Source organism: Canis lupus, chromosome 2 (assembly GCF_048164855.1).
Source record: "Canis lupus baileyi chromosome 2, mCanLup2.hap1, whole genome shotgun sequence".
Classification (NCBI taxonomy): Eukaryota; Metazoa; Chordata; class Mammalia; order Carnivora; family Canidae; genus Canis; species Canis lupus.
Genome location: NC_132839.1, coordinates 66,680,788 through 66,708,611, shown reverse-complemented (window position 1 = coordinate 66,708,611; position 27,824 = coordinate 66,680,788). Strand labels below are relative to the sequence as shown.

General features: G+C 38.6%; 1 long non-coding RNA gene across 2 annotated transcripts in view; it reads right to left on the bottom strand.

Annotated features, from left to right (window-relative positions):
* The window catches only part of LOC140621079 (uncharacterized), a 46,396-nt gene extending 19,262 nt beyond the window's left edge, over nucleotides 1-27,134 (bottom strand). Inside the window, exons 1-3 of one of the 2 annotated variants that reach the window (XR_012020792.1) lie at nucleotides 26,896-27,134; nucleotides 24,618-24,728; nucleotides 10,716-10,771 (exon numbers count right to left, since the gene is read on the bottom strand). This is a non-coding gene — a long non-coding RNA (uncharacterized lncRNA). The remainder of the gene's footprint in view (nucleotides 1-10,715; nucleotides 10,772-24,617; nucleotides 24,729-26,895) is intronic. The other variant, XR_012020791.1, reaches the window with a different exon arrangement.
* Between the last annotated feature and the right edge of the window lie 690 nt (nucleotides 27,135-27,824).

The following is a 27,824-nucleotide window of genomic DNA, read 5'->3' as shown; positions in this document are numbered from 1 at the left end:
AGGGAATCAAAACCATATATTTATGTGTCTGCTTTCGCTCTACATTATCTTGCATAAAATACACCTGTATTGTCTGTAGCAGTCATTCATTTTCACTTTGGATAGTATCTTTTTCTTTTTCTTTTAAGAGAGGGAGTGGGGAGAGTCAGAGACACTGGGGAGAGAGAGAACCTTAAGTAGGCCCCACACCCAGCACAGAGCCCCATATGGGGCTCAATCTCACAACACTGAGATCATGACCGGGGGTGAAATGAGTCAGAGGCTCAACTGACTAAGCCACCCAGGCACCCCCACTATCAGGCAGTATCTGACCATACAAATATATAACATTGTTGATGGGCATTTAGATATATATATATATTCAGGTCCCGGCTATCGTGAGAAGTGCTATTATAAACATCACTGTATTTCCTCATGTACAGGTGCCCCAATTTCAAGAGAATACTACCCAGGAGTGTATTGCTTGAGTCATAGGGTACACAAGATTCCACATAATAAATAATGTGACCTGTTTTCTAAAGTGGTTTTACCAGTTCATATATGCACTAGCAATTTGTGTACAGCCTCTCATCTTCCACATCCTAGTCTAGGCTACGTTCTGGCCACCCAACCTTGGGGTAGTTTTCGATTCCTGTATTACTGATAGGGTTGCATACATTTACCATTTATTTGTTTAAATACATTTGGATTTATTTGGATTCCTTCTTTTATAAAATGCCTCTTAACTTTCTCACCTATAATATATATTAAGATTGTCTTTCCTTACTGATCTGTAGGACCAAAATTCTAGACATGAGCCCTTTGTCAGTTATATGTCTTGAATATATATTCTTACTTCCACAGTTGGCCTTTTCACTCTTTAATGAATAGATGTTCTTAATTTCGATGTAGTCTGATGTGGTCACCATTTAAAATGTGCCCTTACCCTAAAACCAAGTTGATATTCTTCTATACTGTCTTCCAAAAACTTTATATTTTTACCTTATTATTTTGATTCTTATGCATCTGGAGTTTTGTGTGTGCAAACACACACACACACACACACACGTGCATCCTGTGCAGTGAGATGTAATTGTGAGCAAACTAAAATGATTTGGGGTCCTTCTAGAGATCTCTTCAGAATCCTTATCATAGAGGATATACTGTCCTCCATCCTGGAAAATCTATTCAAAAATTCCTTGAAAAGAATTTTCATCATTCTATTATTTTTGCTTTTTAGAAGGAATACATGTTTATTGTAAAATATTACAACAAAGGGCACCTGGATGGCTCAATCGGTTAAAAGTCAGCCTGCTCAGCTCAGGATCTCAGAGTCCTGGGATTGAGTCTCACATCAGAAGTCTGCTTCTCCCTCTCCCTCTGTTCCTCCCCCTACTTGTGTGCTCATTCGCTCTTGCTCTCTCTCTCTCTCTCTCTCAAATGAATAAAATCTTTTAAAAAATAAAAATTAAAAAAATAAAATATTAAAACAGGGAAGAAGTGTCTGTAACAAAGTAGTCCCCTTTTACTACCTGCCTACCTAACAGTCATTCTCCAGAGGTAATTGCTGCTAATATTTGGTGTGTATGTTTCTAGACCTTTCTCCTAAACACAGGTAAACTTATATGGAACCCCAATGCCAGCTGGGGGGCCTCCTTGCCATTTGCTCCATTTGTGCTGTTTCAATGTCAACCACATATCAACCGGCGCACACTATTGAGCTCAGCCACTGGTTTCTATGAGAAATCCTTTAGCACAAGCATTTCTTGACTGGTGTAGACTTTACTGATGATTGAGAGTCAAGAAGATATACTGTACCATGTGCTACTTTGTTAGCACCCTTCTACCACTCTCCCTCCCTCTACCTAATCAGGAGCTAATTTCCTTATACCTCACTTTTTTCTAGCATGGTAACATCTTTTTTCTCATGGCACTTATTACAATACATGATGATATGCCTAATACATATTTATGCATTTAATGCCTATCACCCCCCAAGACCAAGCATGAGCAAGCTGTAGCTCATGGTCCAAAACCGGTCCACTGACTGTTTTCACAAATAAAGTTTTGCTGGATCACAGCCATATTGTCTATGGCTGCTGTCATGCTACAGCAATAGAGTTGAATAGTTGCAACAGAGACACTATGGCCACACACTATCTAGCCCTTTACAAAAATATGTTCTATACTATGGGCAACATGTCTTTTCATCATCTTATAACCAGCATCCAGTACTATACCTGGACCATTCAAAGGTACATGCTACTAAGAATTTCCTACAGTCATGAATTTCAAGGATTAAACTATCTCCTTTAGGCCTTTTATTATTATTGTCAACCATGTGAAATGTTTGATATAACCAATGGTAGGAGCCATTCAACAAATGTATTAGGAAGCCCGTTTATTATTGGTACACTTGAGAAATTTCATACACAGAACATTCCCAAAGACCAAATCCTATTGGTCCTTCTTACATATGTCTTTTCTGGACCTCAATCTTTAAAGAAATATGTATTCATATACAAGGTAATTTAGCTAAATGCCATCTCTTGTTAAGTAATTACTGTAAAATCTATGCACCAAATAAGTGAATAATTGCTTAGTATTAATCTTGGTAGTGTCCATATTTTTAACCCTCTCTACCAGATGACAAACCATTCACTACATACTGGTCTTGAGAAGCACATGTTCTCTCCTTCCCCAGACAGGTGGTTATACAACAGCCATGCTGGTTGTCAGGTATGGTTTCCAAGTAGTCCGGAAAGGTAAAACATCCAGGACGACACTGCCACATTCTGTTACAAGATTGTCTATACTTTCCCATTTGTTGTTTGCACATTAATTTTAATCTCTTCTCCTAAATGTTAATTTTCCCAGTAATCATTAGTTTCTATAGTTTTCTTTTTTCTCTTTTTTATAAAGGGAGTATACAATTCCAAGTTTTAGAAGTATAGTTTGATGTATTTTGATAATTGTATGTAATCATAATCACCATTACAATCAAGATACAGAAGAGTTCCCTTGCTCTAAAAAGTTCATGTCATTTAGACTCGTCCTTCTCCCTCTGCCATATCTCTGGCTTCCAGCAATCACTGCTCTACTTTCTCTGACTATAGTTTTGCCTTTGCTAGAATTTTATGTAATTGAAATTGTATAGGAGTACATATTGGTCTGTGCTTGACTCTTTCACTTAGAATTATGTTTTTAGATTTATCCATGTTGCTGCGTGTACTAATATGTCACTCTTCTTTTATTGCAGATTAGTACTCCATGGCACATAATTTGTTTACCTACTCATTGGGTGAGGGACATTTGGGTTTCTTCCAGTTTTTGTCTATTAGGAACGATGTCCATGCATTTTTGTCTGAATATATATTTCCATTTAGGTATCTGCAAGATACCTAAAAGTGAAATTATGGAGTCATATAATAAATGTAGGAAACTTTATAAGGTATTGCCATATTATTTTCCAGAGTGCCTATACCATTTTGGTTTCTACTAACAATGTGCAAGAGAGTTTCAGCTGCTCTACATTCTCACCGACCTTTGTATTTTTTTGTCTTTTTATTGGTCATTCTAGTGGATGTGAAGTAGTATCTATCTCATTATTTTGTTTGTTTTTTTAGACTTACTTATTTATTTGAGAGAGAGAGCATTCATGAGCAGGGGGAGGGGCAGAGTGAGAGAATCTCAAGCAGACCCCCCCCCATCACTGAGCTAGAAGACTGACACAGGACTTGATTTCACAACCCATGAGACCATGACCTACACTGAAAATGAGAGTTGGACACTCAACCCATTGAGCTAAACAGACGCCCCTCTCATCATGGTTTTAATTTGGATTTTGTTGGTTACTAGTGATGCTGAGCATCTTTTCATGTGCTTATTGGGCATCCCAATACCTTCTGTTGTGAATGTCCGTTCAAGTTCTTGTTATCTATTGTTGGAGGTTTTTGTTTGTTTGTTTTTAAACCTTTGTTGTCTTACCTTTGAGTGATGAGTATTCTTCATACATTCTGAATATAAGCCCTCTGTTGAATATATGTTGAGGAAAATTTTCTCCCAGTCTGTGGCTTGCTTTCTTGTGTTCTTAACTATGTCTTTCAAAAAGCAACTATTTTTAATCTTAATGAAATCTATTTTATCTTTTTTTTTTCTTAGAGTTTCTGTATTTGGTTCAAGAAATCTTTGCCTTATTCAGTGAGTGTCACAAAGATTTTTACTTATGCCATCTTCTAGAGTTTAATAGTTTTAGTTCTTATACTTAGGTATATGATCAATTTAACATTTATGCATGGTGTTTTTTTTCATATGGATATCCAGTTAGTTCAGTACTATTTGTTGGACTATCTTTTCTAATTGACATCTTTGTCAAAAGTACATGGTTGATAAAGTGGGGATCTATTTTTGGACTCTCACTCAGATCTATTGATCTGTGTCTATCCTCTCACATCGATACTGCACAGTCGATTATTATTTAGCTTGCATTTGCAAAAGAACAGCTGCTAAAACTACTTCTTATTTAACTGCTTCAGATTCTACGGTAGCTGTTGATCTACCTCAACTCTTCATCTCCTCAGTCTTTCAGAAGATAAAATAGTGAAAAGAATATGTTATGTGTTATCTGTAGGTGTGGAAGGAAGGCACTCAACACTTGGGATGGCAGTGACAGCATGCCACACTTTGAAGCAATAGCCATGTCATCAAAAGCTGTTAAAACTACTTATTACAGTCCATTCCCAGTAAGCAGCAGCTGTGTGGGACACCATATTCAGGAGTTAACAAAGCATAGCTTTCCAACCACTTCTGGAGTAAGTGAAAGTTCATTCCAGGCAACATTAATCAAGCTCACAGTATTTTTAGGAGAGTTTTGGCATAAAGTTACACTGCAGTTCAATTTGAAAATGTTTATCAAGCATTTAATAGTGGATACTAAGATTAGATAGATAGATAGGGACAGGTGAAGATGAATAAGACAAGTGTTTACATATACCACATCTTCCTTAACCACTCGTTTATTGATGGACACTTGGGTTGCTTCCATATCTAGGCTATTATAAACAATGCTGCAATAAACATAGGGGCGCATATCTTTTTGAATTAATGTTTTCCTTTTCTTTGGGTAAAAACTCAGCAGAGGAATTATTGGATTATGTGGTAGTTCTATTTTTAATTTCCTGAGGAAACTCCATACTGTTTTCCACAGTGGTTGCTCCAGTTTGCATTCCCACTGACAGTGCATGAGAGTTCCTTTTCCTTTGACATCCTCACAGACCACCTGTAATTTCTTGTCTTTTTTATTTTAGCCATTCTGACAGATGTTATGGATGGACCTAGAGGGTATTGTGCTAAACGAAATAAGTCAGACTGAGGACAAATACCATATGACTTCACTCATATGTGGAATCAAAAAAAGCAAATGAACAAACAAACAAAAAGCAGAATCAGACCAATAAATACAAAGATCAAACTGATGGTTGCCAGAGGAGGAGGAGAATGGGAAAATGGGTGAAAGGGGATATTTATGGCCAATTCTAGGAATAGATTGGTAATGGGCCATAGGAGCACAGAGCAAGGTAATCAGCCCAATTTAATGATTGAAGGAATGGAAGAGATCAAAACTGAGATTAGGTTTGAAGAATAAATACAACTAATCAAGAGAAAAGAGGAGAGAGAGGGATTTCAGGGACAAGGGAGAGTGAGCAGAGTTCAAAACAGCCTACTTTGTGTATCTCTAGGGTGCAAATTAAAGAACATGGCAGGGCAGTAGCAAAAAAAAAAAAAAAAAAAGAACATGGCAGATGATGAGGATGGAAATCTAACTGGATCTCAAGGTTAACAGATAATGGAGGTTTTCAAAATCCAGCACCATGGCTACCTCCTCCAAGAAGGCTCCCATCAATTAGCTTCCTCTCCATCCTGTACCCGCTCGAGCTGGGATCTTCCATTTTCCCTTCTTCTAGTCCTTACTACTTTGTCTTTGCTTAGTAGACACATCATGAGGGTCTGCCTCACTACCAAGACCTACAAGGGACGTGATGATGGCTGTATCCCCAGCATCCAAGGCAGTGCTTAGATCCAGCAGAATGATGAAATGTGCTTACTGCAATGATAAGTGTAGCTTGTTGGAAAAGCAACCATTTAATAAACATATGGCCACTTGCTATGTTCCAGAAAATTATCAGAACAGGTTAAAGGAAGGAGTTAGACAAGTATTAGGAAGAACAGTTCAGAGACATGAATTTTAGACCTAGCACCACCGTCTTATTTGGCTATTTGGGCCTGCTCTCCCCTACTCAACTGAGATTAAAGGAAAACTGCATTACATTAGCACCTGGACATCATATACACACACCACATGGCGGGAATATGGTAATAATACCAATGTACAAATAGTAATACGTGTCTCTGAATAAGCTCTACCACAATTCCAAAGATTAGAATTCTTCCAACTATGGGCACAAGTTTAATAATTGAAGCTGAGGGGCGCCTGTTTGGCTCAGTGGTTGAGGGTCGGCCTTTGGCTCAGGTCATGATCCCAGGGTCTTGGGAATCGAGTCCCATATCAGGCTCCCCACAAGGAGCCTGCTTCTCCCTCTGCCTATGTCTCTGGCTCTCTCTATATATCTCATGAAAAAACAAATAAAATCTTTAATAAAAATAAATAAATAAAATAAAATAAAAAGATAATTGAAGCTGAAAACTAGACTTCTATTAATATATGAAACAATGTTAAGTTTGTCTGATTTGAAACTTTAAGTAAATTTTAATTAGAGACAATCAGGCATCTAAGATCTTAGAAAACACACCCTTGAACATCTTATCATGTTTTAAGGTACATTTGAAATCTATTTTCTACTCAAGTTGAAGTTGGATGGTGCACGTAGCTTGTTTATCCAATTACATCCAAAGACAGTACTTAGTAAGGAATACATCCCTTGAGTTAGACATGGTTAGCAGTAAAACTGTAATAGTCAGTTTTCCAGACACAGAACCAAAAGGATATATAGAACCAAAAGGTATATAAGAGATTTATTATGGGAACTGGCTCACGAGATGATGGAGATTGAGATGTGTCAGTCTACCACCTTCAGGCAGGAGAACCTGCAAAGCCAGTGTTATAATTCAGTCTGAGTCAGAAGACCTGAGAGCCAGAAACCCAACTGTCCAAGGGCAGGAGATGGTGGATGTCTGAAAGTGGGGCAAGCATGTCTCCTACAGTGCAACTTTCATCATCTGAATCACACACAACGAGATACAACAGTGACGGGATTCGGTTTGCTTTATGCAGGCTGCTATTGCTCAAAGCACAGTTGTGCAGCTTCATCTGCAGGAAAACACTATTTCATGTGTGGCCCAGCTGCCTTGTTTGGATGTCTCTTAGCTCCCCTAGACCATGCCAAGCTCTCTCCCCCTCGAGGCCTTGACATTAACCGTTCCTTCTGCCTGCAATGCTCTCTCTTTGGTCCCTTCTCAGTCTTTAGATCCCAGCTCAGAGGAGACTTCCTCTGTCCACACCTTTTGTGGTGAGTCCCTCCTTCTCACCCCATCTCAGTGGCCTATCTGGCTCCTTCCAAGCACATTGCATTCCAGAATCATTGTATTGATCTAATTGCTTCCATCTATCCCAAGTCAAAAGTCTTGTGTCTATGTTGGTCACCATCACAGCATCAACATTTAGAATGGTGCCTGGCACAGGGCAGAAGTTGTGATAGACACTTATTAAGTGAATGAATGCAGGATGTGTAATAAGTGCTGATGGTGGTGGAAAAGGAGTTTTTTTTTTTAAGCTAGAAGGTATCAAATGCCAGATTTGTTCAGTTACATTTAAGTTTTATAGCTATATATTTTTAGCTACAAAAACACTTTTATTATTAAAATTCCTTAGAGGGGGAAAAAAACCTTTGTTATTGTAAGTCTGAAATGTTTTAGTACATTATTCCTCTTCCTATGGAAGTAATTATTTCCATAATGCACTTGCTGATGATATGAGATTCATTAAGAATGCCACATAATGTATAATGGAGTGTAATCCACATGAAGTCCCTTTAAAACACTCCCTCTACTACAAAAAATTAGAAAATTCACTGAATTTTAGCTGTCACCTGAAATTAGGATCAGGGTGCTCTCAAGGAGACTTGCTTCTTTTTTTAAAACTTTTTTTATTTAAATTCAATTTAATTAACATATAGAGTATTATTAGTTTCAGAGGTGGAATTCAGTGATTCATCAGATTTATATAACACCCAGTGCTTATTACATCACATTCCCTCCTTAATGCCCATCACTCATTTCCCCTATCCCCCACCCACCTCCCCTCCAGCAACCTCAGTTTGTTTTCTAGGTTAAAAGTCTCTAATGGTTTGTCTCTGTCTCTGATTTCTTCTTGTTATTTTTCCCTCTTTTCCCCTATGATCCTGTGTTTTGTTTCTTAAATTTCACATGTGGGTGAGATCATATGATAATTGTCTTTCTCTGATTGACTTATTTCACTTAGCATATAACCCTCTAGTTCCATCCATATCATTGCAAATCCATTATTTCTTTCTCTCTTTTTTTTTTTTTGTGGCTGAGTAGTAGTCCATTGTGTGTGTGTGTGTGTGTGTGTGTGTGTGTGTGTGTGTGTATCACTTCTTTATCCATTCATCTGTCGATGGACATCTTGGCTTTTTTCACAGTTTGGCTATTGTGGACATTGCTGCTATAACCAATGGAGCGCAGGTGCCCCTTCATATCACTACATCTGTATCTTTGGGATAAATGCCTAGTGGTGCAATTGGTGGATTGTAGGGTAGCTCTATTTTCAACCTTTTGAAGAACTTCCACAATGTTTTCCAGAGTGGCTGCACCCATTTGCATTCCCACCAACAGAGTAAGAGAGTTCCCTTTCTCTACATCCTCACCAACATCTGTTGTTTCTTGAGTTGTTCATTTTAGCCATTCTCACTGGTGTCAGGTAATATCTGACTATGCTTTTGATTTGTATTTCCCCAATGCTAGTCAGGAAATGGGCGGAAGACAATGTGACTTGTTTCTTATTTCCAACTGGCCTCAAGATTTCATGTCATGAGATTGCGGCATCGATTGCTAGATATGACCCTCCCACAAATCAGCAAATACCACTTTGCACAATATCTGTCATGAGAGGTGGTGTGTATGTTGGCATTCTCCGGCTCAGACCATAAAGCTCTCTAAGGTAAAAAACCCTTCAGGGAAACTTGTTCTTGAATAACGCTAATCCTTCTTGGAATTTGTTTAGGCAAGTGTTCCTGAGAGGGGAATGGGGCACACCTGAAGCAATTCAGGATGCTATAGAGTTATCTCTTTTGTTTATAGCTCTTCTCTCCGCACTTTCTCCAATAGATCCCATTTTATGCCTTCCTGGACACCATGGTAAATGCTCTGGAGATACTGAAATAAATACTAGAGATTTGTTGTTCTCTTCTAAGCTCTCCAAGTAGGTGCGGGAAAACAGACCTCACATAGCCTGGAAATGCAGCAGAAATCATTTCTTCTCCAGAATCAGAGATTTTTCATATTCATGTATCACTTATAAGTATATTGCTTTGGGGAACAAGGAATGTAATCATAATAGCTACCTTTAGTGGAATGCCAGTCACTGAACCAAAGGAGGAGGAGGAGAAAGGAGATTTTTGAGTGCTTATGCACAAGGCTTTACATGCACTGCGTGGCATGTTCCATGTTCCCGTAATAAGTGGATTAGAGAAATACTAGTATTATTCTCACTCTGCATATGATAATACTGAGGCACAGAGAGACTAAGTTACCTATTCAAGGTCACACAGCTAATAAATGATGGGTGTGGGGTTTTGAATGCAGATCTGCCTGACTCCAGGGGCCATGCTTCTAATTGCTACACTGTAATAATACTCCCCACAAGATGAGGAAACAGCCCCAGAGACGTAAAATAGATTGCACAAGACCATGAAACACAGATGGTATAGAAATGATATCTGAATTCTGATCTTAAAACTAGACAAAGAATAGCAAGAGGAAGATGTTGAGTGGTCACGGGCATGTGTGCAGGACTGGGGGTAAGGCATAGGTCCAGTCAATTCTAGTAAGTTCTAGTAAGAGCAACACTTATTAGGGGTATTATATGTATGCAAAATCATGGTAACTTCACAGGATTAGCTGAGTTACCCCCACATTAACCTCCTGGGGAAAATAGTACTTTCACCCACTTTACAGATGAGAAAGCTGGTGTTTTAGGGATTTTAAGCATCTGTTCAAAGCCACACTGATTATCCTAGCTTCGTTTCATCAGATTAGTCTTCAGATCCCTCATCACAAATGAAACCCTTTGCTGAGGGTGGAAATTGAAATGGAAATCTCCAAAAGTTCCAAATTACATGACAGTGGGATGAAAAACCCAGAAGTAGGCCAGGCACATAGTAGGTATTCAATATTTGGTAAATGGATTTCATTAAACAAAGGAAATTCACAACAGGCAATTTTCTCTTCAAATTAGCTGCAGAAGAAAAAATATACAAAAAAAAAAAAAAAAGCTGCAGAAGAGAAGGGAACGCTATTCAAATGCTGCGTTTGAATACAAAATCAGTCTGTGCTGAATAGTAATAAGAAGGCAATAAAGTTTCACACCAACATCGTCTAGCCCTTTATCTTCCCATCCCAGTCCTTGCTGTGGCTTTCTCCCACTTCCCAACCTCATTTCTGTCCAAGGCTCATGCCACACACCCCACTGGTGCCCTTACCTCACCTTCTTCTCCTTCTTCCACCTTTCTTCTGGATGTACCCTTCCTGGGGTTTCCTGGTAACATGATAATGATGATGATATTAATGAACAGTTTGCACTTACTGAAATGCTTACTCTGTAAAAGGTACTAAGCTAAGCACTTTATATTCATTATTTAAAAACCCGTTTGTGGATGAGAAGACCAAAAAATGGAGTTTAGGTAACTCATACCATATCACACAACTACAAAATGCTAGAGCTCATTTTGCAAAGGGGCTAACATAGTAAACGAATTCATTAGAAGATCTTAATGGGGATCCCTGGGTGGCGCAGCGGTTTGGCGCCTGCCTTTGGCCCAGGGCGCGATCCTGGAGACCCCGGATCGAATCCCACGTCGGGCTCCCGGTGCATGGGGCCTGCTTCTCCCTCTGCCTGTGTCTCTGCCTCTCTCTCTCTCTCTCTCTCTATGTGACTATCATAAATAAATAAAATTAAAAAAAAAAATTTAGGAGATCTTAATGGTTGATAGTAGCTTCCTTCAACTCTCTGTGAATACATTAAGTCAACAAATGATAATGAAACTTCTTTTGTGCCAGACACTGATTGGTACTTTCTCATGCATTCAATTACTGAACACTCACATTTGAGTTAGATTCGAGTTTGATCACCCACATTTGTAAATAGGAAAATTATTTCACCATAACATAAGTTGTGTTGCTTCCTATATAATATCTCCTAGGCTGCGGAAACTGGAATATAAACAGGAGTAGAATTATACACTGCAAATCGGATGGAAAAAAAAAAACAAAAAAACATTAGCTAGACTGCTACGCAGGCAGAAACACTTTCAGCTCCATTTTTATTTATTTCTAAGTTACGTTTTATTTTGAGATAATTATATACATATATGCAGTTGAGAAAGCCCTGGTACCCAGTTTCCACCAATGGCAACATCTTGAAAAACTAGAGCATAATATCACAACCAGGATACTGACATTGATACAGTCAAGATACAGAACATTTCCATCACCACAAAGATTCTTTGCCCTGTCCTTTATAGTTCAAATCACTTCCCTTCTGCCTCTGTCTCCTGCTTAAGCCCTGGTAACCACTAATCTCTTCTCCATTTCTGTAATTGTGTCATTCCAAGAATGTTATATAAACAGAATCATATAGTGTGTAACTTTTGGGGATTGGCTTTATTCACTCAACATAATCCTCTGAAGATACATCCAAGTTGTTGCGTGTATTAATAGTATGTTCCTTTTTATTGCTGAGTAGTATTACATAATATGGATATACTGTAGTTTGTTTAAACATTCACCCACTAAAGGATATATATGGGTTGCTTTAGTTTTTGTCTGTTACAAATAAAGATGTTATCAAGATTTGTGTTAAGGGTTTTGGATGAAAGTAAGTCTTCCTTTCTCTGGGATAAAAGCCCAAGAGTATAATTGTTGGGTTATATGATAGTTCCATGTTTGTTTTTTTTGTTTGTTTCATTTTGTTTTTTAACTGCCAAATTGTTTCCCAGAGCAGTTATATCATTTTACATTCCCACTAGCAATATATAAATGATCCAGGTACACTCCATCTTCACCAGAATTTGGCATTATAACTATTTTTTTATTTTAGTCATTTTGATAGGTGTGCAAAAATATGTCATTGTGGTTTTAATTTGCACTTCCTTAATGACCAATAATGTTGAACATATTTTCATGTTCTTATTTGCCATCGTGTATCCTCTTTCACGAAATGTCTCTTCATGCCATTTACCCATTTTCTAATTGTATAGTTTATGTTTCTACTGTTGAGTTTTGAGAGTTGTTTATATATTCCGCATACTAGTTCTTTACAAGCAATGTGGTTTGCAAATATTTTCTCCCACTCTGTGGTTTGTCTTTTCATACTCTTAGCAGTTTCTTTCACAGAGTGAAAGGTTTTAATTTTCATGAAGTCAAATTTATAATTTTTTTTCTTTTATAGACTGTGTCTAAAAACTCTGTGTCAAGTCATAGATTCCAGAGATTTTTCCCCTATATTTTTATTCTGAAAGTTTTATAGTTTTATATTTGACATTTAAGTCTGTAATCTATTTTTAGTCAATTTTTGTATGAGATAGGAGGCTGACAGCTAGGTTTATTTATTTATTTATTTATTTATTTATTTATTTAGCCTGTAGATGTCTACTTGCTCTAGCACCATTTATTAATAAGCTATCCTTCCTCCACTTAATTGATTTTACATCTTTGTCAAAAAAGTCAGTTGGGCCTATTTGTGTGGGTCTATTTCTGGGTTCTCTGTCTTGTTCCACTGATCTGTGTGTCTTTCCATCTGTTGATACCACATTGTTTTTTGTTTTTTTTTTTATTTTTTATTTTTTTTTGTTTTGTTTACTATAGCTGCGTGATAAGTCTTGAAACAAGATAGACAGATTCCCCTTACTTTATTCTTCTTTTTCAAAATTGTTTGTGATTCTAGTTCCTTTACTTTTTCATATAAATTTTAGAATGATTTTTATATCTACAAAATGTTTTGCTGGGACTTTGAGAGAAGTCGTTATACATGTATATAAATCTGAGAGAACTGACATTTTACTATGTTGAGTCTTGTACTCCATAAACACAGTATGCCTCTCCATTTATCTCTTCTTTGGTTTCTTTCAAAGACATCTGGTAGTTTTCAGGATACAAATCCTACATGGGTTTTATCAGATAAATATTTATCTTTTTTTAATGAGTAATTGTAAATTAAATTGTACTTTTTTAAAAAGGCAAGGGGTGGGGAGAAGCAAGTGGGGCAGAGGAAGAGGGAGAGAGAAACTCTTAAGCAGGCTCCATGCCCAGCACAGAGCCCAACACAGGACTTGATCTCACAACACTGAGATCATGACCTGATTAGAAATCAAGATTGGAGGTTTAACTGATTGAGCCATTCAGACACTCCTGGAATTGGTGTTAATCTTGGTGTTGATGTGTCAATTGTTAGTATATAGAAATAAAAATGATCTTTGTGCATTTATTGGGTATCCTCTGACCTTGTTGAACTCGCCTATTGGTTCCAGGTTTTTTTGTACCATACATGGGATTTTCTACACAGACAACTGTCATCTGCAACTAGGGACAATTTTATTTCTTCCTTTTTGATATATATACCTTTTGTTTCCTTTTCTTGCCTTTTTGCACTGGTTGGAACTTTCAGCATTATGTCATACAAGAGAGGTGAGAGGGGGCATACTTTACCTGCTACTGGTCTTAAAGGAAAACTATTCAGTCTTTCATGATTAAATAAAATGTTAGGTATTTTTCTAGGTGCTCTTTTTTTGAAGTTGGGCAAGTTTTCTCTTTTCCTATTTTTCTGAGAGTTTTTATCACTAAAAGCTGTTGAATTTTGTCAAATGCCTTTTCTGCAACACTTTACATGATCGTGTGATTTTCTTTACTCTGTTTTAATGAGGTATTATACTGACTGATTTTTCAATACTGAACCAAACTTGCATCCCTGGAAGGAATCCCACTTAGTCATGATGTATGATTCCTTTTTTTTTTTTTTAAGATTTTATTTATTTATTCATGAGAGACAGAAAGAGAGAGGCAGAGACACAGGCAGAGGGAGAAGCAGGCTCCACGCAAGGAGCCCAACATGGGACTGGATCCCGGGACTCCAGGATCACGCCCTAGGCTGAAGGCAGGTGCTACACCCCTGAGCCACCCAGGGATCCCTAATTCCTTTTTTATATTGCTGAATTCTACTAGCTCTATTTTAAGGATATTGAAAACAAGCATCAACAACTGAGACTCCCTTGCATGATTCTTGGCTCTTGGCTTGCAACAGGTAACATCTCCTTCTGCACCCACCTAATTCAGAGCTCGATTTCCAGCTGTACCATTTAAGTGCCCAAGAACCACCATTTCCATTCTGTTGTTCTTCTGCATTTTTAATATTCTCTGAGACAGCCTCCAGTCTCACTGAGCTGCCTACCAGAGGAGACCAAGGAGACAGAACTAATACATACAATGTGTTATCCTGGATGGGATTCTGGAACAGAAAAAGGACATTAGAGAAAAACCAAGGAAATCTGAGTAAGTATAAACTTTGCTTAATGATGATGTGTGGTTTATTAATTGTGATAAGTGTACCCCGTATTAATGTAATATATTAATAATAAAGGAAATTGGGCACGGGGGGAGAAGGAAAACTATATTTGCAATCATTCTATGGAAATCTAGAGCTCTTCCTTTAAAAAAAAAAAAAAGTTTGTTTAGAAAAGACATCTCCCCCTCAAAATCCTTCTGTTCTTGGTTCATACCTACCTGTTTTATTTCATAACTTCTTGGGGGTTTTCTTCATGAATATGATTTCTTCCTTTATTGTTTTGAGGATTTAATATGGATCATTAAACTCCTTATTAGAAGATGACTCAAATAGTTAAAATTTCTCAGTAATAAATTCGTCTGTTCATTGAACTTGTAGGTAATCTTTCTTGATGATTGTTTTAATCACATACTTTTGTAATTTTTGTTTTCAGATTGATCTTGAGTAGACGTTCCTTATGATTTTTCTCCCACTTATGATGTCCAGTCTTCTGGGTCTTGTGATTTTGCAAAGTATTGGATTCCCCAGTCAAAACCAAGTTTTATATTGGTACCTCAGATCTCCTACTTGATGGAGCTTTCAGAGATGGAGTTATTAGCTCAGATCCCATTCTTGTGTACCATGTGACAGGGGCTATAATCTTAGAGTGAAAAAAACAAGCATGGAGGAATACAACCACAGAATATGAGACCTCTGGTACACTACCTCCCACACTCTAACCCAGCCCTCACCTCTAACCCCAGCCATTGCTCTGGTGAACAATTCCATGCAGGTTTTGAGCAGCTTCAGGCCGGCAGTGCCTGAGCTCATGTACATGCTGACCTTCCCTCATTTTTTGCCCCAAGTCTTCTCTAATGCTTATGACAGCCACTCAGCATTCATCCATAAGAAACCATAAATGTGGAAGTGATGAATAGCCATGGGGCAACCTCAGGGAATGGAGACTAGAGACAACAGTTAATTGCTTCTTCCTTGCACCCTCCAATGGAAAATGCTGAGGCATATTGTTTTCTTCTCACAACCACTAAGCCAGTAGGATTAACATGAGTTGTTCACCACAGTAGCCAGCCCTGAGGTATTTATATTGACTTTGCTTCCTACTTGATTTTCTCCTTCTTCTGTTATCCCTGCTCTCTGTTATCATGTCTAAAATAAACCACTTGCACACGAACCCTATTTTTGGACTCTCTTTTTAGGGGAATCTGGGATAACACATGCCCTGACCTCTCTGAAACCAATAGTAAGGCAGAGGGCAAGGTTGTCCCCTGATGCAGTCTGTAAAAGTTAGCCTCTTCAGTCACAGAGCAGGGAAGAGGAGAGTTAAGAGTGAGCCTGGAGGGGCAAATGGAAAACAAAAGAATACTCCCCAAAAGTTTATTAGTTCCTCTCTTAGGACCAAGTAAAATTTTGTCAACATAATATGCTTTTGTCATACAAATACTCTTAATTCAGTGATATATAAAAACTACTACAAGGAAATGATACATCTGCCTTGTTCATGTAGGAAGAGCTTTCAATCAGCATGAGTTTGTATGAAATTGTAGCAGAATTGCTTACAGAGTAGGATGAAGACAGAGCAGTCACCACCTGGCAGTGATACTGTCAGCACCAATTCATCAGAAAAGAGATCCACAAGATGATCTTTAATGACTCCTCTAATTCTAAGACAGGGCATAAGTTTCCAGTAATAAAATGGAAACAGCCTTCCTCCATTCCTCCATGGGGTGATATGAGAAGTGCTTACTGAGACACACTCAAGTTTTTTGGAAGGGATGTGTTTCCAAATAGGCACCACTAACAAAGAGTTTTCCTCAACCAGGAGGAAGGTCCACCATCCAATGGTAAAGGAAGAGAAGTTTCAAAACAGAGCTGTGGTTGTGTGTCAGGGGGTGGGGTGGGGAGAGGTTTGTAGTCTGTATTCTCTGAAAATATGTGCTAAAGTGAACAGAGATGCAACATGGAGAAACCCAAAACGGAATGTGACCCTTGGTTTCAGCTCTCCAGTGGCAGGACCTAAACGGAGCCTTTGTTCAATATTTGGCACATTGTTCCCAAGGCATTAATGGTCCATCTGGGGAGACATATGACACCCTCAGGGAAACTGGACTTGGAAGAAGCAGAAGGACCAGCCCATGCAGGAGAAACAGTGATGGTGTGTTCTTTCACCCAGCAAGGCTGTTCCCTGCATACCAGGATGCTTCTACCAAACAAAGATCCTTTGGAAAAGAAAGAGCAGCTCCTTACTGATCTTGCTTATGAGCAGACTCTTTTATGTGCAAGGTAGTTGTGAGAAATTGGCTCCTATTAAATGTCAGATGACTGTGTTGATTTGATTTTGTGTACTGGCATAATTTTATAACAAGTCAGATAAGTACCAAGAACAGTACATTTACTTGGAGCCAGAAAGCCTGGGAAAGAATTCCAGCTTTAATAAGGACAACATCAGCTCAGCTCATCATCTAATATAATCCTCATACCACCTCTGTGAGGTAGGTGCTAATATTAACTCCATCCCACAGATATGTAAACTGAGACACAGAGAGGTGGAATAACGTTCCTACGTTTACAAAGCTGGCAAGTGTCAGATTTGAGATTTGGACTCAAGCCTTTCAGACCTTGAATCACTGTTTTATGAACTGAGGGGCCTCAGTGAATCCCTTACTCTTTCAGAAGGACAGTTTCCAAATATTTTAAATATACCTCATAATGCTTCCAGGATTTAAGGGAGAAGCAAATGAATGTATTCAACAAACACTTCTGGAGAACTGGTTGTGTTCATTCAGTATACTGCATATCAGGGAGAACTTGCCCAGAACGATGTGTGGTACATAGATGTGTTTACTTGGTTAGGAGTGTGAATGTGCCATTCTTTGCCTGTCACAGCACACAACACCTCTCTCCCCTCAAAATAATCCTTCCACTCTACAAATGCCAAATTGCCATTTTAAGCAATCCCCCACTGGGTGTAGCCTTGGTAGAAGGCAGGACCCACTTCCCACAATGGAAATCGATTGAGAGAGATCCTCTATCTCTGCAGGGTATCCTCCACAACCACCCCATGGCGGGAGCATAACAAGTAGAGCTAACTGTATTACCCTTGGACAGTGAATGGCCCTTTGTAATCACTGTGGCCCCAGCATGGAGACCAGACTCTTCTGGAAGTTCTGCCCATTTCTCCAGAGTTCCTTTGACCTTCATCCATTTCCCATCCTGAGTTCATACTGAGGGTTCCCTGGCATCCCCTTTCAGTGATGGGGAACACTTTTCACTTAGACTTTAGACGAATGCAACAACCTCTTTTCTCCCTGCTTCTACCCTTGCTTGTCCTATAGTCAAGGGTCAACTTTCCAGCCAGCATTTTGAATATAAATCAGGTCAAGTCACTTTCCAGCTAACTACATTCCCTGGCCCCCAGCTAGCTTGGAGTAAATTCTAAACCATTCCTCGTGCCCTTAAGGCTATATACAATCTCTTTCCTGCCTACCCCACAACTGCCTTCTTTATCACCACCCCTGCACTCAGCTCCAGCTACCTTGATGAGTGTGTCCTCCTCAGGACCTCCATGCAATGCCCCTTCCACCTGGCACCCTTTGTCAAGGTCTTGCTCCTTGACTTCATTCAGGTATGTGCTCAAATTGTATCTCTTCAAAGGGATTTTTCCCAACAACACTATTGAAAATAGCATCCTCACCTAGCCACTTACTCTCCTTTATTTTTCATCATAGTATGTTTCATTGTCTAAAGTTCTAATCTTTCTTTCTTTTTCTTTCTTTCTTTCTTTCTTTCTTTCTTTCTTTCTTTCTTCTTTCTTTCTTTTCTTTCTTTCTTTCTTTCTTTCTTCTTTCTTTCTTTCTTTTCTTTTCTTTCTTTCTTCTTTCTTTCTTTCTTTCTTTCTTTCTTTCTTTCTTTCTTCTTTCTTTCTTCTTCTTCTTCTTCTTCTTCTTCTTCTTCTTCTTCTTCTTCTTCTTCTTCTTCTTCTTCTTCTTCTTCTTCTTCTTCTTCTTCTTCTTCTTCTTCTTCTTCTTTTCCTTCCTTCCTTCCTTCCTTCCTTCCTTCCTTCCTTCCTTCCTTCCTTTTCTTTGTTTTCTAGTTATAATCTGTTTCACCCTCTAGAACATAAGCACTGTAAGGGAATAGATCTTGTCTTGCTGTTTTCTCTATGGTTTACAACTGTGCCTGGCATATATTAAGATCACACATGCACACACACACATATGTAGATAGAGACAGATATATATATATATATATATATATATATATATATATATATACTGAATGAGTGAAGTGATTATTATAATACTACTGTGGTCAAAGATTTAGTATCAGTGATGATTGATTTTATGTGTCAATTTGACTGGGCCATCGCATGTTCACATATTTGTGCAAGCATTATTCTGGGTATGTCTGTGAGAGTATTTCTGGATGAGATTAACATTTCAATCAGTAGACTGAGTCCAGTAGATTGTCCTCCCCAGTGTGGGTGGACCTCAGCCCATCCTTTGGATGCCTGAATAAAACAAAAGATGGAGTAAAGGGAGAGAATTCACTCTCTGTGCCTGATTGTTTTCAAGGACATTGGTCTTCTGCACTCTGACAAGAATTCATGTCATCTGCTTTCCTGGTTCTCAGGCCTTCCATTCTTTTTTTTTTCTTTTTTTTTTTTTTTATGATAGTCACACACACAGAGAGAGAGAGAGGCAGAGACATAGGCAGAGGGAGAAGCAGGCTCCATGCACCGGGAGCCCGATGTGGGATTCGATCCCGGGTCTCCAGGATCGCGCCCTGGGCCAAAGGCAGGCGCTAAACCACTGCGCCACCCAGGGATCACTCTCAGGCCTTCCAACGTGGACTAGAACTACACTGCCAGCTCTCCTGGGTCTCTATTTTACATGTGGCAGATCATGTGACATCTCATCCTCTATAATCACATGAGGCAGTCCCTTAATAAATCTCTCTCTCTCTCTCTCTCTCTCATACACACACACACACACACACACACACACACACACATACACATGCATACATCCTATTGATTCTATTTTCCTAGAGAACTATTATTAAATACAACATCTTTGGCATTTTTTAAGAAAATTACTCTGATTTTTAAAATTATTCATTATAAAAGTATCATTTTATAGAAATTTAGAAAGTTAAAAAAGAAAAAAACTTGATAATCTCACTGTTCAAACCCAACTATTATTCACATTTTGTTTCATTTATTTTCAGTATGTTCCTACACATACAATTGTTGTTTTTCAAGATGTAATTACACTGTATAACTTTATACCATGTTTTCTATTAAATTATAGACATTTTTCATTTTTAGTTTAGTCTTCATAACCATCATTTTTAATACCTGCACAAGAGAGTGTATGTGCCATAATTGACTTAAATTCCCCCTGCCTGTTGCAAATCTAATTTATCTCCATTTTTCATTATTACTGTAATAAACATCTGCCTGCATAAAGCATTATCCATATTTAGAATTATTTCCTTAGGATATATTGTCAAAAGTGGGACAATTGTATCAAAGTTTACAAATTTACTTAAAGCTCTTACTACAAATTTCCAAATAGTTTTCTAGAAAAGTTCTTCCAATTTATATTCTCCCCAGTAGAATATGAGAGTAGCCATCATACACTCAGTGACCACCACTATTGGTCTAGGATATTTTTCAGTTTTAAAGTTAAATGAAATAGTACAACTTAGTTGAATTTGCATTTCTTCTGTTGCTAGTGGGTAATGGGGTCTTTTCTGATCTCTCCATTATTAACTTTCATATATACTTGCATGGGGACACAATTACTATTATGGCTTTGTATGTTTTAATATGTTTAGGGCTGGTCATATAAAAACTTTCCTCATTATCCTTTTTATTGTTGTCCTTTCTGTTTACATTTCTAGACGAATTTGGGGATCATTTTGTTAAATTCCTAAAAATAAAAAAAAAATCCCTTTGGCATTGTGACAGGACTTGTTTTAATATATGAAGTATTCCCGGGAATCCCTGGATGGCTCAGCAGTTTGGCGCCTGCCTTGGCCCAGGGCGTGATCCTGGAGTCCCGGGATCGAGTCCCACGTTGGGCTCCCTGCATGGAGCCTGCTTCTCCCTCTGCCTGTGTCTCTGCCTCTCTCTCTCTCTCTCTCTCTCTGTGTGTCTATCATAAATAAATAAATTAATTAATCTTGAAAAAAATATATATGAAGTATTTCCACTGACATTCAGGAAAGTCTGTCTCAGGAGGAAGTTCACAACCACATATATGAGGAGTGTCTGGCCTTGGAAAATCTCAAGCTTCACGGTTTCCCTTTCTGGCTTCCCCACTGCAGCCAGGGGCTTTCTGCTCCAAGCAACACAACACTTAACAATGAGGTGGCCTGAACCACTGGTATGGAATTATCCTCTCACCAAGAGGACATCGTCAGGAGGGGGCTTTTCTGCATTAGCTCATCATCTCCACAATGTCGCCAAAGCTTTGTGTTTTCCCATGTGGTCCATCATCAGTGGGTCAGCCCTCTAGCTGCTGCAGCAACAGATCAGGACACCATGAATTCTTGCACAGCCTAGAGCCACAGTGGGCAGAGGCCCCTTACTTTTTTAAGGAGGAAGGTCCTTCCCAGAAGTGGTCCTGACAACTTTCCCATACATCTCATTGGACAAGTTGATGTCTTGTGACCATGCAGTCTTCAATCAGTGGCTTATAGAAGAAATTGCCCTCACTGTTTTTTTTATTTTAATGAGATTTTTTTTAATTTTTATTTATTTATGATAGTCACACAAAGAGAGAGAGAGAGAGGCAGAGACACAGGCAGAGGGAGAAGCAGGCTCCATGCACCGGGAGCCCGACATGGGATTCGATCCCGGGTCTCCAGGATCACACCCTGGGCCAAAGGCAGGCGCCAAACCACTGCGCCACCCAGGGATCCCGCCCTCACTGGTTTTGGCCACTTGTCAGTCATGTGATGGGGCTAGGGCATGGCTAGTTTCACTGAGTACTTAAGATGGTAACATAAAAATAGAATAAGAGAGTGAGGAGTGAGAGGGAGGACATGGGCTGTAGAGTAACAATGGCTACCATTGCTCAGACTGTATTTTGGAAAACAGATTATAGAGTCTAGCCTTACACAGGTAGGATACCGGTTTTGTGGGTTCTGAAGCTTATATTTTGAGGGGACAAAATATCCTATACAAAATTAGGTAAAGAAGAATATTTACTTAAAACTAGGGGAAAAATGTGCAAAGCACATATTTTTAAAAACTAACAAATACCACAAAACCCACAAACACCACAAAATAATATATTTTAGTTATTTGCCCTATCCACCTAGAATAAATTTTAAATTGATATAAACCATAATTCTAAAGAATATACAAAATTAGGTCAAACACAAAAGTAGCTCAAAGCATTCTATTGAGCTACACAATTGTGTGCAATCAAATTAATGCTGTATTAGATACTCTGACAAACTGGTGTGCATGTGTAGAACTTTGGTCACTGGAATATTTGTGTCTTCAGAGGACTCCGCTTCATCAATGGCAATCTTGAGTGCTGTTTCGCCTGGGATGTCCAGCTTCCTCAGGGGAACTCATCAGATCTATACTTGCTAAAATGCCAAACAGGTGACTTCCTGGGCCAGTGTATTCTGTTTGGTACTTGTGGTAGCTTTCTACCCCTGTGTAATAAACTCTCAGAAACTTACATCTTAAAACAAGACAAATAATTATTTCATGACTTCTCCAGGTCCAAAATCCAGGCAGAGTGTACTGGGTTCTGTTTAGGGTCTCACCAGGCAGGAAATGAGGTGTTAGCTGGGATGGCAGTTCTCTCTAGGGTTCAAGGTCCTCTTCCAGGTTCACTTGTTACACTGGTTATTGACAGAACTCATTTTCTTGCACCTAGAGGACTGAGCCATGAGCCTGATACCACAATCAACATCAAGAGGTCCTTGCCACGTGGCCCCAGTGGGAATTTCACAACATGGATGTTTGTTTTCTTCCAAGCTAGCTGGGGTTCACCTCTATGACTGTCTTTTCTGCGATCAGCCAGAGGAAAAATCTGTGCTTTCCAAGGACTTGTGTGATTAAGTTAGCCCCTCCACCTCTCCCTGGATAATCTCCATATTTAAAGTCAACTGATTTGGTAGCTTCATTGCATCTGCAAAATCCCATCACAGCAGTACCTAGGTTAGTGATTGACTGAATAATTGGAGAAAGGTGTTTGTAGACCAGGACCAGGTTATAATTTTTTAAAATATATTTTGGGGCTCATCTTGCAATTCTGCCTACAGAGGCATTATTTATTACACACTTGTGTCTTAGAGATACAGTAATTCTGACATATTTTATAATGTCATCCCCTTCAGGACTATAGCAGTACCTTATCATATATATTCCTAACAGAACAACTGCTATTTTGCCTAGGCATCAATAAGTACTGAATTCTCTGTTAGTGATTTTATGTGGCAAGACTGAAAGATTTTCCAAAGATTAGTTTCTGGGATCTGCCCATTCAACCTTTGTCTTCTTCACCACCTTTGTCTGTCTTCTGATAAAAAACATGTTCGCTGGTTAGTTGAGTTCAGGCTGCACGTCAGATCTCCTTCCTGCATATAGAGGCCCTCGATTCCTCATCTGCAATTATGAAATCTAGAAATCTCTGAACCAACGCTTTAACTCAGATGGTGGCAATGACTAACTTGAAGTAAAGTAGGGCTACTTATAGTCCCTGTTATCTCAGTATTAATTTTCATATGTATCTCTGGGGAAGTATTAGGGATTGGGTATTGTGGGTGCTGCCCAGACTCTGCTAGGAGTCTTAGGGCATAGCTTTCTCAAAATTCTAAATTCTGAAACAAACAAACAAAAAAACCCTAAATACTCTGATTATAAGGATTTTGCTTAATATAGTGCAGACTGTTATAAAAGGCTATGAGACATCATATGGCAAAACTTTTTAATTGGCAAATAAACATGGTTACTTGCTCAGAGAAAGATGTCTTCCAACTATTCTGACATCAACTAATGTACTGCAATTCCATTTTGGCACCTCCCACCCAGAATTAATGTATACCCTACAAGTTAAAGGGCATGGCTCCAAAAAGACTATCTTCATTTCAGACACCAGACACAAGTGAAATCCTTGAGCCACACACACTTCTGACCGAATGGTTACAATTTGGGGATTTCCAATGGCCCCTTCTGATTTGGCAGTTTGCTAGAATGACTTATAGAACTCAGGATGGTGTGAGATTTGTAATTACAGTTTCATTATAAAAGATGCAATTCAGGAATAACCAAAGGAAAGTACAAGTAGGGCAAGGACTGAGAGAGTCCTGAATGCAGGGCTTCTGTACCTCCTCCCCATGAAATCAGGACATGTCACTCTCCCAGAACATTGATGTGTTCCCCAACCAGGAAGCTCCAAAAAGCTTTGGTGTCCAGCTTTTTTACTGAAGCCCCATTATGGAGACATGACTGATTAAATTGTTGGCACATCATTAAACTCAATTTCCAGTCCTCTTCCCTTCTCCAGAGATCATGCCGGCTCAATGTCTCAGTCTTCTAATCATGTGGTTGGTTTTTGTGGTGACCAGTCCCCATCCTGAAACTATCTACGGGGCCAACCACGAGTCATTTCATTAGCATAAATTCAGATGCGGTCTAAGATATGGCTGAAAAACAGACACTTCTGTCACTTGGGAAATTACAAGGGCTTCAGAAACTCTGTGCCAGGAATGTTGGACAAAGATCAGAACACTTAGGATATGACATCATTTCATGTCTGTTAACATCCCTAGAATGTTCTTCCACTAGTGGGGCCACTACCTGGATGGTCCAGTTTCTGACTCTTATTCTTCTGTTGATGGGACACCCAATAGAAAGACTCGTTGGATGTCCCCATTGGGTTAGTGCATGGCTCCAATTCCTTTTCTGTTCCTGAGTGGAGACCAAGGATATTTTTATTCAAATCATATTAAGATTTTAGTAAAGACATATAAATATATACACTTGGTCAAAATTATTGCTTCATGTTTTATAATTATCATTCTGCTTTTGATTTAAAATTTCATAACATTTTCAGACTAGCAATTGCTAGCTTAGAGGAATGCCACTCGTTTTTACATATTTATCTTCTCTCTGGCCTCTTTACTCATAAACTCTTATTAATTCTAAAAGCATTAAAATTGATTCATTTGGATTTTTGTAAGTACTAAATCATACCATCCTCACATAATGATATCCCTTCTTATACTTCTACCACTTATACCTGGTCAAGGCCTTATTAGGTTGTCCAGGACGTGTAGAATGCAAGTAAATAAGAGTTGGGGTGCTAGAAGCTTGGAGCTTGGTTTTATTCTTGATTTCAATGCAGAAACTTCTGGGATTTTTATCGGTTAGAACAATATTGGCTGTTTTGAAATATACTTTGTCATGCTAATAAGGTAGACTTCAAGTTCTTACATACATAGCATTTTATTATTAATAGGTGTTAAATTTATTTATGGCCATTTGACATCATTAATTTTTGCATATTATTTATTTAAAAAAAACTAGTAACAGAATGTGCTTGGTGTTTTTTGTATAAAAGTACAACTTGGAATTATTATTCTAGAATGTGGGGTTATCTGTAACAGCTAATTCTATCATGTATATAAAATTTCAGTTAAAGAACCCCTCAAGATATTTTTACAGATACCTTTATTGCATAGATTCTACTTTCAACTATTGGACTCAAGATTCTGATGCTTGCAGTAGATGGAGCCAGATAAACTCCATGGTCTACTGTAGCACTTTGTAAACAATCAGTGAATATAATGTAATGTAACATCATCTAAATTGGTTTAGGGAACACATGTTCTACTATATCAGGGGTCAGGAAACCATGGCCCACCAGCCACATCCTACCCGTTTACCATCTGGTTTTGTAAATACATTTTTATTGGGACATAATCACTTATGCCCCATTAATTTACATATATACAATGGTTATTTTCATATTATATGAAAAGTTCAGTAACTGGAACAGAGACTTTATGGCCCACATAGCCTAAAATATTTATTATTTAGGCCTTACCTAAATAATAAATTTGCCTATCCCTGTTCTAGATACAAGCCAGTATTCTGAGAAAATAAAAAAATGAGAAGAAGGACTTCTACCATCAGATAAGCCCAAGAGTGGCATATGTCTTCATGAAAATTTAAATTTTACTCTAACAAGAAAAAAATCTGGAGTTCTTCATTAAGAACGAATACATACATACATGTACAAGCTCACTATTACTTTACAAACTTTTTTTGAGCAACAAATCCATTTTTCTTTGAAGAATTATGCCTATCAGTGCACTAGTATCTGTGCATGCTTGATGGAAGACATTATTTCTTTCCTTATTTTCAGCAATAGCTCATTCATTTTTTCTTTTTTTTTAAGATTTTATTTATTTAAAAATAATTTAAAAAATGAGAAGAAAAATGAGAGACACAGAGAGAGAGAGAGAGAGAGAGAGAGGCAGAGACACAGGCAGAGGGAGAAGCAGGCTCCATGCAGGGAGCCAGACATGGGACTTGATCCCAGGTCTCCAGGATCAGGCCCTGGGCTGAAGGCGGCGCTAAACCGCTGAGCCACCTGGGCTGCCCTCATTCATTTTTTCATCTCATCTCTCCCCTCCTTTGATCTTCTGATTGATTTAAAAAAAAAAAAAGTACTAAAAGTACTTTAGCACTTTAGTACTTTAGCACTAGGGGTGCCTAAGCCTAGGTGGCCTATGGTTGAGCATCAGACTCCTGATTTCAGCTCAAGCCATGATCTCAGTGTCGTGGGAAGGACCCCATATCCAGCTCGTGCTCAGCACAGAGTTTGCTTGGGATTCTTGTCTCTCCCTCTGTTCCTCCCTTGCTCACATGTGTGTGTGTCTGTGCTCTCTCTCTCCCTCTCTGTCTCTCAAAAAACAAAACAAAACAAAACAAAACAAAAAAAACCTTTGGAAAGTACTTTTAAAGCTTTACCTCTTATTTCTTTCTAATCCATCTACCACAACAGTTATTTGTAGTGACGATGGTGGTTGCCAGAGTCAGTTTCTGTTCCTGACAATGGTTATTAACCTACCTGCAATATTCCTGAAGCAGCTATGGAGGAGGTGAAACATACAAAGGCATTTCTTGGAAGTCAGGCAAAGGAGGAATGGTCCCACCCACACTTTAACCTTTGGCAAGTTCCTTGACTCCTATTAGCTGACTTTCTTCTTTTATGAACCAGAACTAGGAATACCTGCTTTACTGGATCAGGAGGATAAAGTGGGTTAATGCTTGTGATGTCACTGGCCTGATCCTGGCAGCATAACAAATGCTTACTAAGGGTCAGTGTTCTTCTACGGAATTGCTGACGCCATGGAGATATGGTTTTAGATATGGTTTTAGAGGTTCTCCACCTCTCCTCCCACCTGGAAAATAAAGATAATCATGTGACAATACAGGGTTCTAATGAGGATTTAGTGAGATTACTGTGAAGAATGCTTGATGCTCTATCAGTGACCATTACTATATATATTAACATTGTGGTTGTCAAGCAATAGAAAAGGAACCAGTGAATGGGGGGGGTGGGGGGGGGGTGAGGAACGCAGCTTCCTAAGGTGGCCATCTACTTCCTAGGTATCCATATCTGGTTATCTAACTTCTCTGAGCTATTCCATCATTTTTATATTGTGGGTTTGAGACAAACACTATTGCTAAACATTTTAGACTGTCTTATAGCGGCAGCATATTTTCACACTCCTGGCTTTACTTTGTAATCCTGACAGTATATCTAAGTTTTTACCAAATAAGGCTTTATGATGACAATATACATAGAGCAGAATCACTTTTTTCCTTTAGCTCTGGTCTCTTCCATGTAGTCAAATAATTTCCAATGTCTGCAAAGGGAGTCCTTGTTAGGCCCTGTTTTTATTAACTAACAAATGTTCCAACTTAATTGGCTTCTGGGCTAATGAGTTTAATTTGTCAAGGCAATTAACCAGTGTTCATGAAGTTTCTAAGTTA